At 39.5% G+C, this 12,961-nt stretch overlaps 1 protein-coding gene across 2 annotated transcripts in view; it reads left to right on the top strand.

The window, feature by feature from the left end:
* The first annotated feature begins 955 nt into the window (after positions 1 to 955).
* The window catches only part of LOC139735362 (proline-rich protein 5-like), a 114,275-nt gene continuing 102,269 nt past the window's right edge, over positions 956 to 12,961 (top strand). For both annotated transcript variants that reach the window (XM_071646114.1, XM_071646113.1), the window contains exon 1: positions 956 to 1,175. The gene's annotated coding sequence lies outside the window, so the exon portion shown is untranslated. The remainder of the gene's footprint in view (positions 1,176 to 12,961) is intronic.

Below are 12,961 nucleotides of genomic sequence, written 5' to 3'. Positions count from 1 at the left end.
GGCACCAACATTTTATATTGGTTTCCATATTTTTGGATCAAAAATGTGAAAAATAATTACGTATGATTACAAATTACGTCGTGTGGTAGATGCGATTGATCGCACAGTGACCGTACGCAGCAGGGCGCGATGTCGCAATTGCTTTCTTTGACATGCATTTCACAAAGTGACCATACGAAGCAGTAATGTCATATTGCTTTGTCACATTTTCACAAAGTGACCGTATGAAGCTGCGTGCGATGTCACAATTGCTGTGTGACCTCATTTCACAGTAGCGTATTATTTGGAAAATGTTGTCATAAAAAGTGACGTCATTAATTTTAGGCTACCAAATAGTAGAGCCTATGCATACCACGGAGTGTCAAACGTGCCAGCATTCTGAAATGGTTAAAAATTACGAGAAGCTCTTTCAGTCATCCATCAAGTGGGGTATATAATCTGGATTAGGGATGTCCTTCCATACCTTAGCTGCCTATTTCACTCGCGTCTGGCAAATGAGTGTTCAGACTCTTCTCTGGTTTAATCATCAATAATTATGAGTGTCAAGAGAATAGATTAGATGCTTTTTTAGTATTCAACAGTAAACAAATTTTAATAAGTCAATTCGGAGACTGAGAGTTTAATTCTGTCTCTTGCAATGTTTGCCTGTCGAGTTAAGATTTCGTATTATTTGTTATCGTTCATTGTACTGTTTGATTACTTTTATTATTATTTCGTTGTCATTATAGTTCCGTTAAAAAAGGAGTATGGGCCTACTTTCCGCCCGCAAGTGGCACAACGGTACCTCTGAAACGGGCGTGCTCTCGCTTTGCCAGCATAACACGCACGCGCGCGTGATGTCGTCTGCTAAAATCGGCGCAATGCCGTGTTGACAAACTGTTGATCTCGCGCGCATGACTGTATGCACAACATATCCTCTGCTGCGTGGCGCTGACAGCCGATCGGACGTCTGATTAGTGATAGACCTGGGCAGGAAGAGTCATTAAAAGGTAATCGTCCATGGAGGGGTTCTCGTTAGCGATTTCATGAAAACCCATGTCAGTATTCGATGCCGTAGGACTTATTAACAGGAATATCACTGTGGCAACCGTATAACAGAGTGATTTCCCATGTTAGCAGCAGCCGTGTACGAAGCTCTTCAAAAGTCAAGCAAACTTCAAGACTACCGCCACACCGTAAGTAGTTGGAACATTACGATTAATGCGGTTACATGCAGAACACCGCTAGTGCTAATTAGTAGGTTTTGATTATATGTCACTCGGACTTTGTATCCCGAAGGGCCGACCAATTTAGTGGTGGGGCTTTACGGTGTATCAGTTGTCAGAGGTCATTGATCGTCATGTGAAACCAAGTCTACTGCTATCTAGGACATTAAATTAACCTGTACCTGTGGTGTAGAATTAAACATATTCATGGTGCATGCTAATATTAAAGAGGCTCATGAGGTTTGTATGCTGTTACATCGGACTGTGGATGGAAACAGGTTCGGGAATAACATTCTACTCCATATCAAAGCATACTCAGGTACAAATTCCGCAGAACCCTGCTTCTTTTGTCAATTCTCGAATTGTAATGTCAATGTCCCTTCTATCATTCCATGATGGTAAAACTGTCTAGACATCTATTATTGAGTTGATAGGTAAAGTCAGTAAAGACTAATGACGCCCACACTAGAAAGAAAACACAACCCACTGATTCTTTGTAGTCCAGATAAATCTACCATGGGCGTCACCAGGGGGGGTGCGTTGGGTGCGAACGCACCCCCCTTCAGATCCTTAAAAAAAAAAAAAAAAAAAAAAAGATCAGTCTGCGACCGACCTCAACGACGGACGCTAAATAATTATTCTTTTCTATTTTTTTTTTTAATATTTTGCACCAGGGACACACACACACACACACACACACACACACACAAAATCGTCGGCAAAAACAATTCGCACCCCTGGTTCTGGCAGCACTGATTTTATACATATCTATTAGTATTCTACAGTGTTTACTATCTATATCGACGGTACTGTACATCCCTACGATACGGAGCACTTATACACGTGTGCTAAGTATGTAGGGTCTATGTACGTTACTTCTGACCAATCCATATTGCCAGCCCAAGAGCGAGACTTAGCCTCATTAAAAAAAAAAAAAATGGAGGGGCAAGCATATTTTAGTTTTGCCCCCCCCCATAATTAATAATTCCCGAAATGAGAAGATTTTCTTGCTTTTGAAAGAAAGCAAAAATGTTGCCCCCATAAAAATATTGGAAGGCAAGCGCACCATTTGCCCCACCCCACATAATCATAATTCCCGCGATGAAAAGATTTTCTTGCTTTTTTTTTAGAATTCAAGAAATCTGTCCAATTATTTCACCCAACAGTGGCGTAACTACAGAGGGGGGGGGGGGGGGTGCGCCCCCTCCCAATCCGCTGGTAAAAAAAAAAAAAAAAAAGATTTACCGAAATAGTAGTTCAAGTGTTAGTAAACTGCTTTTGAATGAAAGGGTGATCCAGAAATAAGATATTTTTCTATGATTTCTTTTAACCATAATTAAATAGGTATATAGTGTGAAACATTGTTCAAAAAGCCCGGACCCGACAAAAGATTGTGATTCCTGGTTGGCATTCTGCATATAAGCAGGATGTGCGCATATAGTATGTACTCAGTACATCCGAACGAAGAGTCGCTACAATGTTGCGCAATGTGATGTAGAATGTACACCTTTGTACCTTACGCTTCGTTATATCAAAGCTAGATCATTGATTTTGCAGTGTTGCTTTACATACTAGTCTATATAAAAATGTCTTGCATTGCCAATAAAAAGACTTGACCTGGGCCAATTCCTAACTTTTCCATGTATATTATAATACACACACACAAACAAACACGCACTAGTTTAGGGGATGCTCTAAAGTGCAGATTTTGGACATCCTTTCCCCGCTTGGTCACTTCGACGCCACCTCGCTGGTCATACCTCCCCCAGTCATGAACATAAACCCACACCCTTGACTACCAGTGGCGGATCCAGGGGGAGGGGCGTACCGTGCGTCCCCCCCCCCTTTAATTTCCAAAGCGAAAAAATAAAATAAAATAGCTGCAAACGGCAGTTTTTTGACAGGAAAATGTCAACATTTTCAAGCTCGCTCGCTCCTCTCGCCTGCATTTAGTCGTAATGCCATTCTCCTGAAGTTGCTGCCAGTAATTGCCAACAGTTGCGCCTGGTGCGCCCCCCCCCCTTAATTTCCAAAGCGAAAAAAATATACCTACAAACGGCAGTTTGAGGACTGTAAAATTTCAAAATTTTCAAGCTCGCTCGCTCCGTTCGCTCGCATTTAATCTTTATGCCATTCTTCTGATGTTGCTGCCAGTAATTGCCTGCAGTTGCGCCCGGTGCGCCCCCCTTAATTTCCAAAGCGAAAAAAATATGGCTAAGAACGGCAGTTTTGGGACTATGAAATGTAAAATTTTCAAGCTCGCTCTCTTCGCTCGCTCGCATTTAATTGTTATGCAATTCACCTGATGTTGCTGCCAGTAATTGCCAGCACTTCCGCCCGGTGCCCCTCCCCCCTTAATTTTCAAAGCGAAAAAATATGGCTAAGAACGGCAGTTTTTGGACTGTAAAATGTAAAATTTTCAAGCTCGCTCGTTCCGCTCGCTCGAATGTAATCATTGTGCTCTCCTGATATTGCTGCCGTATTTGCAGCAGTTGCGCCCGATGCGCCCCCTTAAATTCTAACGCGAAGAAATATAGCTGCAAACGGCAGTTTGTTTGTTTGTTTTTTACTGTAAATTGTCAAAATTTTCAAGCTCGCTCGCTGGCTCGCTCGTATCTAATTGTTACGCAATTCTCCTGATGTTGCTGCCAGTAATTGCCGGCAGTTGCGCCCGGTGCGCCCCCCCCCCCCTCCTTTATTTCCAAAGCGAAAAAATATGGCTCCAAATGGCAGTTTTTGGACTGTAAAATGTCAAAATTTTCAAGCTCGCATTTATTATTGTTATGCCATTCACCTGATGTTGCTGCCAGTAATTGCCAGCAGTTGCGCCCGGTGCGCCCCCCCCCCCACCCCTCCTTTATTTACAAAGCGAAAAAATATGGCTCCAAATGGCAGTTTTGGGACTGTAAATGTCAAAATTTCCAAACTCGCTCTCTTTGCTCGCTCGCATTTAATTATCATGCAATTCACCTGATGTTGCTGCCAGTAATTGCCAGCAGTTGCGCCCGGTGCGCCCCCCCCCCCCTTAAGTTACAAAGCAAAAAAATGGCTACAAACGGCAGTTTTTGGACTGCAAAATGTCAAAATTTTCAAGCTCGCTCGCTCCCCTCGCTCGCATGTAGTCGTTATGCCATTCTCCTGATATCGCTGCCAGTAATTTGTCGTTTCACACCGTCATTCCATGATCCATTTATAGGGGGTACAGCCCCCTCCGGCACTTCCACACCCTCCCCCCACCCTTGCTCGCTCCCTCGCATACTACCCCCCCCCCCCCAGATGAAATCCTAGCTACGCCGGTGCCCTTTCCCCGCTTGGTTTCCCTCAAAAAACAGTAAAAGTCTAGGGATTGAGAGCTTCCTATATTCCAAATGTCTGTCCAAAAAATCCGGTAACCATTTAGTGTCAAAACGCACCCCCCTTGAAAAAAAGCTGGTGACGCCCCTGTCTACTGATTCTTTACAGTCCAGATAAATCTGAAGCTTTTCAGGTTCCTTTCCTGCAGCCAGTTCAGGAGAGAAGAAAATAAGATCAAATGAGAACTGAAGAAAAATAATTGATCACAATTTTCACGAAAAAAGAGGGAAGAATGTTTCGTTAGAGAAGTTATTGTTTGGAACAGTATTAGGCCTACGTGAGAACAGAACTATTAAACAATTTTTGGACGGCAGATTACAATAGTAAACGTTTACTTGTAAAGTATAAATATAATTAAAAGATATCTTTTTCCCCGACTCACACATATTCATTGATCTGCAATATGACGGGATATTCCATGGAAATTTCCAGGCAACTCTCTCCCTGTACATGTGATAAACCTTTCGTGAAAGTAGCGACTATCATTATGCAGCTTCATGCCAGGACCTACAAGCTCATGTCTGGCTTCATATACACACGTATATAATCCTGTAAATTTGTCACAGCGATCGATTCGCGATCATCATGCAGAATCAGAGCGAGTACGAGCAGTGACATGACCCGATGTTTCATAATTATCACTCACTAGCAAAGTTATGATGCATTAAATGTGTGTTTTGTATTCCACTGATATTGACCGTTTAGAGGTGATAATATACCACTTGACATCCTCGCAGAATTATATTTTCCACAAGAGATTATATTTTCCTCGAAGCGCGAAGCTCTTAGGGAAAATATTACGTGCATGGAGCGGGAAAACAACCATAACACCTTTATGAAGGCATTGTCAAGGTGTGATGTTACAACGAAAGACAAGGCAATATTTTTTATATTGTATACTCGTAGTCTACATAAATACATATCATTTCATTCTACTCCCTTTAGCAACCAGTCGAAATTCTGGCATATCATTATTACTTGAAGTGACGTCAGTGCAGGTAAACGGTTTCGACCCGCGCGGCATTACTCACGCGACTGCATTATGACCAATCACTGAACAGTATTCACGTTGGCCATTTAATGTAATTATGATAGTTTTATCTTTGTCTCTTTGTGTGTGTCAGAAGAGAATGAATTGGGTGGCCAGGTTGCAAGAAAGACCTCTTAAAGACCAATAATGATGATGGCACAGCAGCGAACACTGTATAGAATTTCACAGTAGTGTTAGACTCAAAGTTTATATAAAAATTACTGACATTTATATGGAACGTTACTTTTGTCCCAATATAAGTAATGGGTATACTGCTCACTAGTTGCAATAACATGAATTCAGACACAATGACACACTATCGGAAGACAGTCTATCTCCCATTGACTCATTGTGACGTTGGAAAGTAGACCAACAAGACCAATGTAATCTTTGACAACTCTATTCTAACACCAAGTTTTCTCTCATGTCTGCCTGGCTGTCTGTTTGTTTATCTATCTATTTTTAGATTCTTCTGTGCAATAATTCATTCATTGTCTTTTTTTTCAATTCGATAAAATTCCCATCAACAAAAAGTAATACACAATACGAAGTATGCATTTGTCAATTGGAAAAAATATCTATCCTGAAAAATAGCTCAAATTTCATACACAAGGATAACTGTACATCGGGAAAACAAGGTATACTTTGCTATAGAAACCAAGAATAAATGTTTTCATGTGTATCATCTATGTCATTAAAATGGGTGCTGACTATGCAGATAGCGAAACCTTCCCAGAAAGACATAAAACTGGACATTTAAAGTACTGAGTTATCGAAACCGGTTTGAAAAAAAAAATCAGAATTTTGTACAAATCTATATGCACGATTCGTTTGTTGCAATACATGCGCGTCCGAATCACCGTGTAGTCATGTTCATGTTGTTTAATGCTTTATTTCTTTAAAATGACCGTGTTTAGAAAAAGTGTGAAGAAAGTTCGCCTTGCCTAGCTTTCAGAGTTGCCGATGCCACGGTTAGACCGTAATCATAACGCCCTTGATAAAGAACTGTATAATGAAACCACTTTAGTCCATAATTTGTGACAATAATAAAAAGTGCAGGACATCGATAATTTTCTATAGCTATGTTTACACTTTGTGTACAGCTAATATTACCAGGATTAATTCTCCCATCAATCCAATGAAATTCATCTCACAGGTAACATCTCACTGTTTCCTCTGTCTTAAAAGCATTAAGAGATGAAGAGACAATAGGTGACGAAAAGAAGACTTCATTTTATAATGTCCCGCAACCTGCAAAAGAATCAAGAATTAAAAGGAAAAAAACAAACCATTTCGGATGTAAGCAAACAACCGAACTAACTAGAGATTGTAATTTGTCATCACTGACAAATTAAGGTGATCCGATTTTTGTTTAATCAATGATTCGAGTCCTGATTGCAATAGGCATGACCATACAAGTTCCATCTGTGTTTGGAGACATTGGCCGTGTGGTGTTTGCATTCTCATTTAGCAAAGGGAGTCATATCTGCCATGTTTGGTACCAAATTCTGCATACACTATAACAAAGAAACAGCAACAAGTACATATGACTTTTGACCCACCTTTGCACTCCCAAGATTGCATCTGATGAAATAGTGGTTATTTTGTGAAATGATTCTCGCGACATCGTCTATACGTGTGAAAAATATGGGAAAGATATAAGGACAGGTATTCACCAAGATACAAGATGAAACATTTATGACCTTTGACCCTAATTTACATATCCAAGATGTCCGATCTAGTAGTTGTTATCTCATTAAATAATGTACGTGACATGAACTAAACATGTGGGGTGATAGGGCGTGTTTTTCTTGAGTTATTGCAAAGGAAGTTGCAGAAAGAAAGAAATATCTCAATACATAGAAGATAAGCTTTAATTTCGACCAAGTTTTTTTTTTATCGTGATGCCGACAACGTATGAAAAAACGAAGGGCACAGTTATGGTAGCGTAAAGTCTCAGCTACAACATATTAAAATCTGGGAGAAATTCACCGAAGGGTAAGTGAGCTAGTGCTCGATAAAGACAATCATGTCAATTTTCACATTTAAAAAAATTCCCTCCCATAGAGATAACACGTCATAACGAAGATACAAAAGAAGTACATATGACCTTTGACCTCAATTTGCACAGACAAGATGGCATCTGAGTAAAAAGTGGTTATTTTGTGAAATGATCCTTGTAACATGGTCTTTGCGTGTGCAAAATATGGGAAAGATAGTACAGGTATTCACTAAGATACAGGATGAAACACTTATGACCTTTGACCCTAATTTACATACCCAAGATGGTGTCTGATCAAGTAGTTGTTATTTTATGAAATAATTTACGTGACATGAACTTAACATGTCCAAAATATGGAAGTGATAGAGGCCGTTTTTCTTGAGTTATTGCAAAGAAAGTTGCAGAAAGAAAGAAATATCTCAATACATCGAAGATAAGCTTGAATTTCAACCAAAATCTTTGACGTGATCCCGACAGCGTATGAAAAAATGAAGGGCACACTTACGGTAGCGTAAAGTCTAAGCTACAACATATTAAAATCTGGGAGAAATTTACCGAAGGGTAAGTGAGCTAGTGCTCGATAAAGATAGTCATGTCAATTTTCATTTCCAGAAAAACTGCACTCCCGTAGAGATAACACGTAAACTGGTCAAATTTGACAAGATTACTTTCAATCCATTTTTACGAGGTGATACCGTTATCCAATCAAAACTTTGTAATTTTGTGTTTGTAAGAACATTAAATAAGCTATAATATACTGAAATCTGGGTGAAAATTGACAAAGGACTAGTGAGATATGCTCGAATAAACTTGAAATTTGATGACGTCATTTTGAAAATTCACTTTTTTTACTTTATTAAGAAATTTGATATCTTTTGATCATTTTGTCAGCATTACCACCCCATGAAATGACATGTACAACTCATCAGCTTTCAAAATATGTAAAGAAAATGGGGGGTCACCGTCCATCCTGACGAGTAAAATCGGATTTAAAATTGGCGGTTTTTTAGCATAGTTGCACTGTATATCGCCATTGACGCGCGCGCGGAATTTAAACTTTGATTGGCCCGTATGACGTCATATTGAGTCGGATCGACTTGAAACTTGGTAGAAATATTCCTTGACATTTCAGACATTCGATCCGTGCGATAAAACGGGAAATTTCTATTGCATATGAGCTGTGCGTGCGTATATGCGCGCGCGCGTACGCGTCCGTCGATTTTTTTCAAAATGCTGTAAATGACCTGAAACGTGTGCAAAACAATTTTGAGGTTGATTAGAGCATGTTTAAATTTCAACGCGCGCGTACGCGCTCGTTTACTATGAACGTGACCAAATTTTATGAAATATATCAATAGACCTTGACTTGAACTATATGATATCTTAATTTCATTCAAAAATTCCGTTCCATTAATGAGATATTGATGTAAACGTGATTTCAGATAATGACGTCATAATGACGTCACGGTCAACTGATCACATTGATACACTAGATCTGTCGTCCTTAGGACATGATACATACATGGTATAAGTTTGAAAGTGATAGGTGGGGGACTTTTTGAGTTAACCGCTGCACAAGATTTGAGGAGAAAGAAATAAAGAAGAAGAAGAAGAAGAAGAAAGAATCCGTACAGATACAATAGGTGATCCGAGAGGATACTCGGATCACCTAAAAAATTCCCTCCCATAGAGATAACACGTCATAACGAAGATACAAAAAGAAGTACATATGACCTTTGACCTCAATTTGCACAGACAAGATGGCATCTGAGTAAAAAGTAGTTATTTTGTGAAATGATCCTTGTAACATGGTCTTTGCGTGTGCAAAATATGGGAAAGATAGTACAGGTATTCACTAAGATACAGGATGAAACACTTATGACCTTTGACCCTAATTTACATACCCAAGATGGTGTCTGATCAAGTAGTTGTTATTTTATGAAATAATTTACGTGACATGAACTTAACATGTGCAAAATATGGAAGTGATAGAGGCCGTTTTTCTTGAGTTATTGCAAAGAAAGTTGCAGAAAGAAAGAAATATCTCAATACATCGAAGATAAGCTTGAATTTCAACCAAAATCTTTGACGTGATCTCGACAGCGTATGAAAAAATGAAGGGCACACTTACGGTAGCGTTAAGTCTCAGCTACAACATATTAAAATCTGGGAGAAATTTACCGAAGGGTAAGTGAGCTAGTGCTCGATAAAGATAGTCATGTCAATTTTCATTTCCAGAAAAACTGCACTCCCGTAGAGATAACACGTAAACTGGTCAAATTTGACAAGATTACTTTCAATCCATTTTTACGAGGTGATACCGTTATCCAATCAAAACTTTGTAATTTTGTATTTGTAAGAACATTAAATAAGCTACAATATACTGAAATCTGGGTGAAAATTGACAAAGGACTAGTGAGATATGCTCGAATAAACTTGAAATTTGATGACGTCATTTTGAAAATTCACTTTTTTTACTTTATTAAGAAATTTGATATCTTTTGATCATTTTGTCAGCATTACCACCCCATGAAATGACATGTACAACTCATCAGCTTTCAAAATATGTAAAGAAAATGGGGGGTCACCGTCCATCCTGACGAGTAAAATCGGATTTAAAATTGGCGGTTTTTTGGCATAGTTGCACTGTATATCGCCATTGACGCGCGCGCGGAATTTAAACTTTGATTGGCCCGTATGACGTCATATAGAGTCGGATCGACTTGAAACTTGGTAGAAATATTCCTTGACATTTCAGACATTCGATCCGTGCGATAAGACGGGAAATTTCTATTGCATATGAGCTGTGCGTGCGTATATGCGCGCGCGCGTACGCGTCCGTCGATTTTTTTTGAAATGCTGTAAATGACCTGAAACGTGTGCAAAACAATTTTGAGGTTGATTAGAGCATGTTTAAATTTCAACGCGCGCGTACGCGCTCGTTTACTATGAACGTGACCAAATTTTATGAAATATATCAATAGACCTTGACTTGAACCATATGATATCTTAATTTCATTCAAAAATTCCGTTCCATTAATGAGATATTGATGTAAACGTGATTTCAGATAATGACGTCATAATGACGTCACGGTCAACTGATCACATTGATACACTAGATCTGTCGTCCTTAGGACATGATACATACATGGTATAAGTTTGAAAGTGATAGGTGGGGGACTTTTTGAGTTAACCGCTGCACAAGATTTGAGGAGAAAGAAATAAAGAAGAAGAAGAAGAAGAAGAAGAAAGAATCCGTACAGATACAATAGGTGATCCGAGAGGATACTCGGATCACCTAATAAACCACTTTTCAAAAGCGACGGGAACTTTTGTTCGCTGTCCAGCGGTCGAGTGATTTTTCCCCGAGGTAATGATGGCACCCTGCATTCAACCCCTTCCCTATCCCATATTATCTCCTCGCTTCCAGCTCGTCCCTCCCACTCTACCTCGCCCCTCCCACACTACCTCGCCCCTCCGTCACCTCACCATTTGTATCACCTACTGTTGTTACATTTCCCTGGATGGTAGGAACATCCCTGTCTATTATGGATGGCACGTAAGTATTCCTGGACTCTGTAGTCATATAGGACAGTGGGGAAATACGTACAACGATACATTATAATGAAATCGAATGGAACGGAATGTTTGGAATCGCTTTCAAAATCCTCCAACGGATCAGTCCTTGGGGTTCTTCTGGTATTCATTGCCCGCGCGGTTCCTTAGTTATAACAGGGAGATGTCTCACCTCCCTGGTTATAATGTTTGAAGCGGCTGCTCATGATGGTTTGCTTGAAGTTTTCCGAACCTCACGTGCCAGGAACATTCGGAATATGCCAATCTTATTGATATGTGGTAATATTTCTTGCCATTACATATGATCTTATTGTAATAATCATCGATCACTGGATTTGCGTTGGCGTGGTCTAAAAGTACATGATACATACTAATAAGTACAGGACTATTGTCCTAAATGTCTAAGCTCACAGAAAGACCAATCACTGTGTTAGATGTGAAGGAGCAAAGTAACATGATGCACAACAATCATGCAATCACGCAATGAAACAATTTTTGTATATAACGAGATTAGATATACAAAAAGTAAAACCCACGGTATTCCATGAAAAATTCGACTTTATATTAATATTTTAGATACTTCTTTCCTGTATGTCCATATCAAGTCAGACGTGTGTCATGCATATGTCCGTCCCTGTGACAAACCCTCGGACACTTTTGTATCATTCTGTGTGGACATGTTGTGATGGAATGCGACCTTCTCTGCACAATTCGCCTTACCCTGGTTATTGCCGTGACACATACTTAGGTCACACTCCGTGACGGACTATCCCCCCCCCCCCCTCCTATTCGTCTACGGTATATAGTCCATCCACTTTCTGTATCTTTCTTTAACATCTATCTTAATTGTTGTGTCGAGATAATAAAACGTTAAAGGACCCTTTTCCATCTGGAAACTCTGCATGATCACAAAGTGTTAATAGTATATTATAGGCTTCCTCTCGTTCAATGATGAAAGAAGATGCGATTACCACATCAATTATTGATGGTGTAATCTAAATCATAATAGAGAAAGATGACGACGAAGAAGAGGCGGAGAGAAGCCTGATGAAACTCGATGTCACATACAGACAGAATCGACTCCTCTTGCTTTGTCGCTAAAGATACACCCATAGTGAAATATATTGCAGTATCACACAAAAACGCAGATCGAGTGAATGTATTGATTTAAACATGATCACATTAATTATCAGTTATTATTCTCGGTTCAAGTAAGATTAAATCAGATCATTGACGAATCCTCCCCCCCCCCCAGCACCTTTTCCACATCCTTGTTTTGTGTGTATCAATCTTCTAGAGAACATTTTCTCAGTTGCTGTATTACGAGGATTATGAGCTGTCATTTTATCAAGCTTCGTTATACATGTTTATTCAACATTCTGTTAGAGGACAACCTTAGGTTCAGAAGGCAATGTATTGAAGACAAAATTTTCTCCTTTATTGCAAAGCCATATAACATTTGGAAAGATAACTCTCAGTGAAAATTATCTTGTTGGTAATAATACCACTGTTAGACAGACATGACAGAGAATGCTGAGGATGGTCAAGGAATATAACTGAATGCAATATTACCTTTAACTCCTCATGTCTAACATAAACTTGAGTGTCACCCATAAAAGTTTCGTCATCACATCCGTCTCTTCGAGCACTTTTCTGAACATGGTCTATATGAAAAACCACTACAAGCTGTATACGGAATAACTAAAATGTAACGAAACCATCCTTTGGCTCATTGCAATTGCTTGTAAGCAATTGCTTCAAGCAAAAGCACAAGCTCGTCTAGCAAAAGGTCTA

Source organism: Diadema antillarum, unplaced genomic scaffold (assembly GCF_040938485.1).
Source record: "Diadema antillarum isolate AM-2024a unplaced genomic scaffold, OU_Dant_1.0 seq00000570_RagTag, whole genome shotgun sequence".
In the NCBI taxonomy this organism is placed as follows: Eukaryota; Metazoa; Echinodermata; class Echinoidea; order Diadematoida; family Diadematidae; genus Diadema; species Diadema antillarum.
The sequence above is the reverse complement of the archived record's forward strand: the minus strand, read 5'-3'. Positions and strand labels throughout refer to the sequence as shown.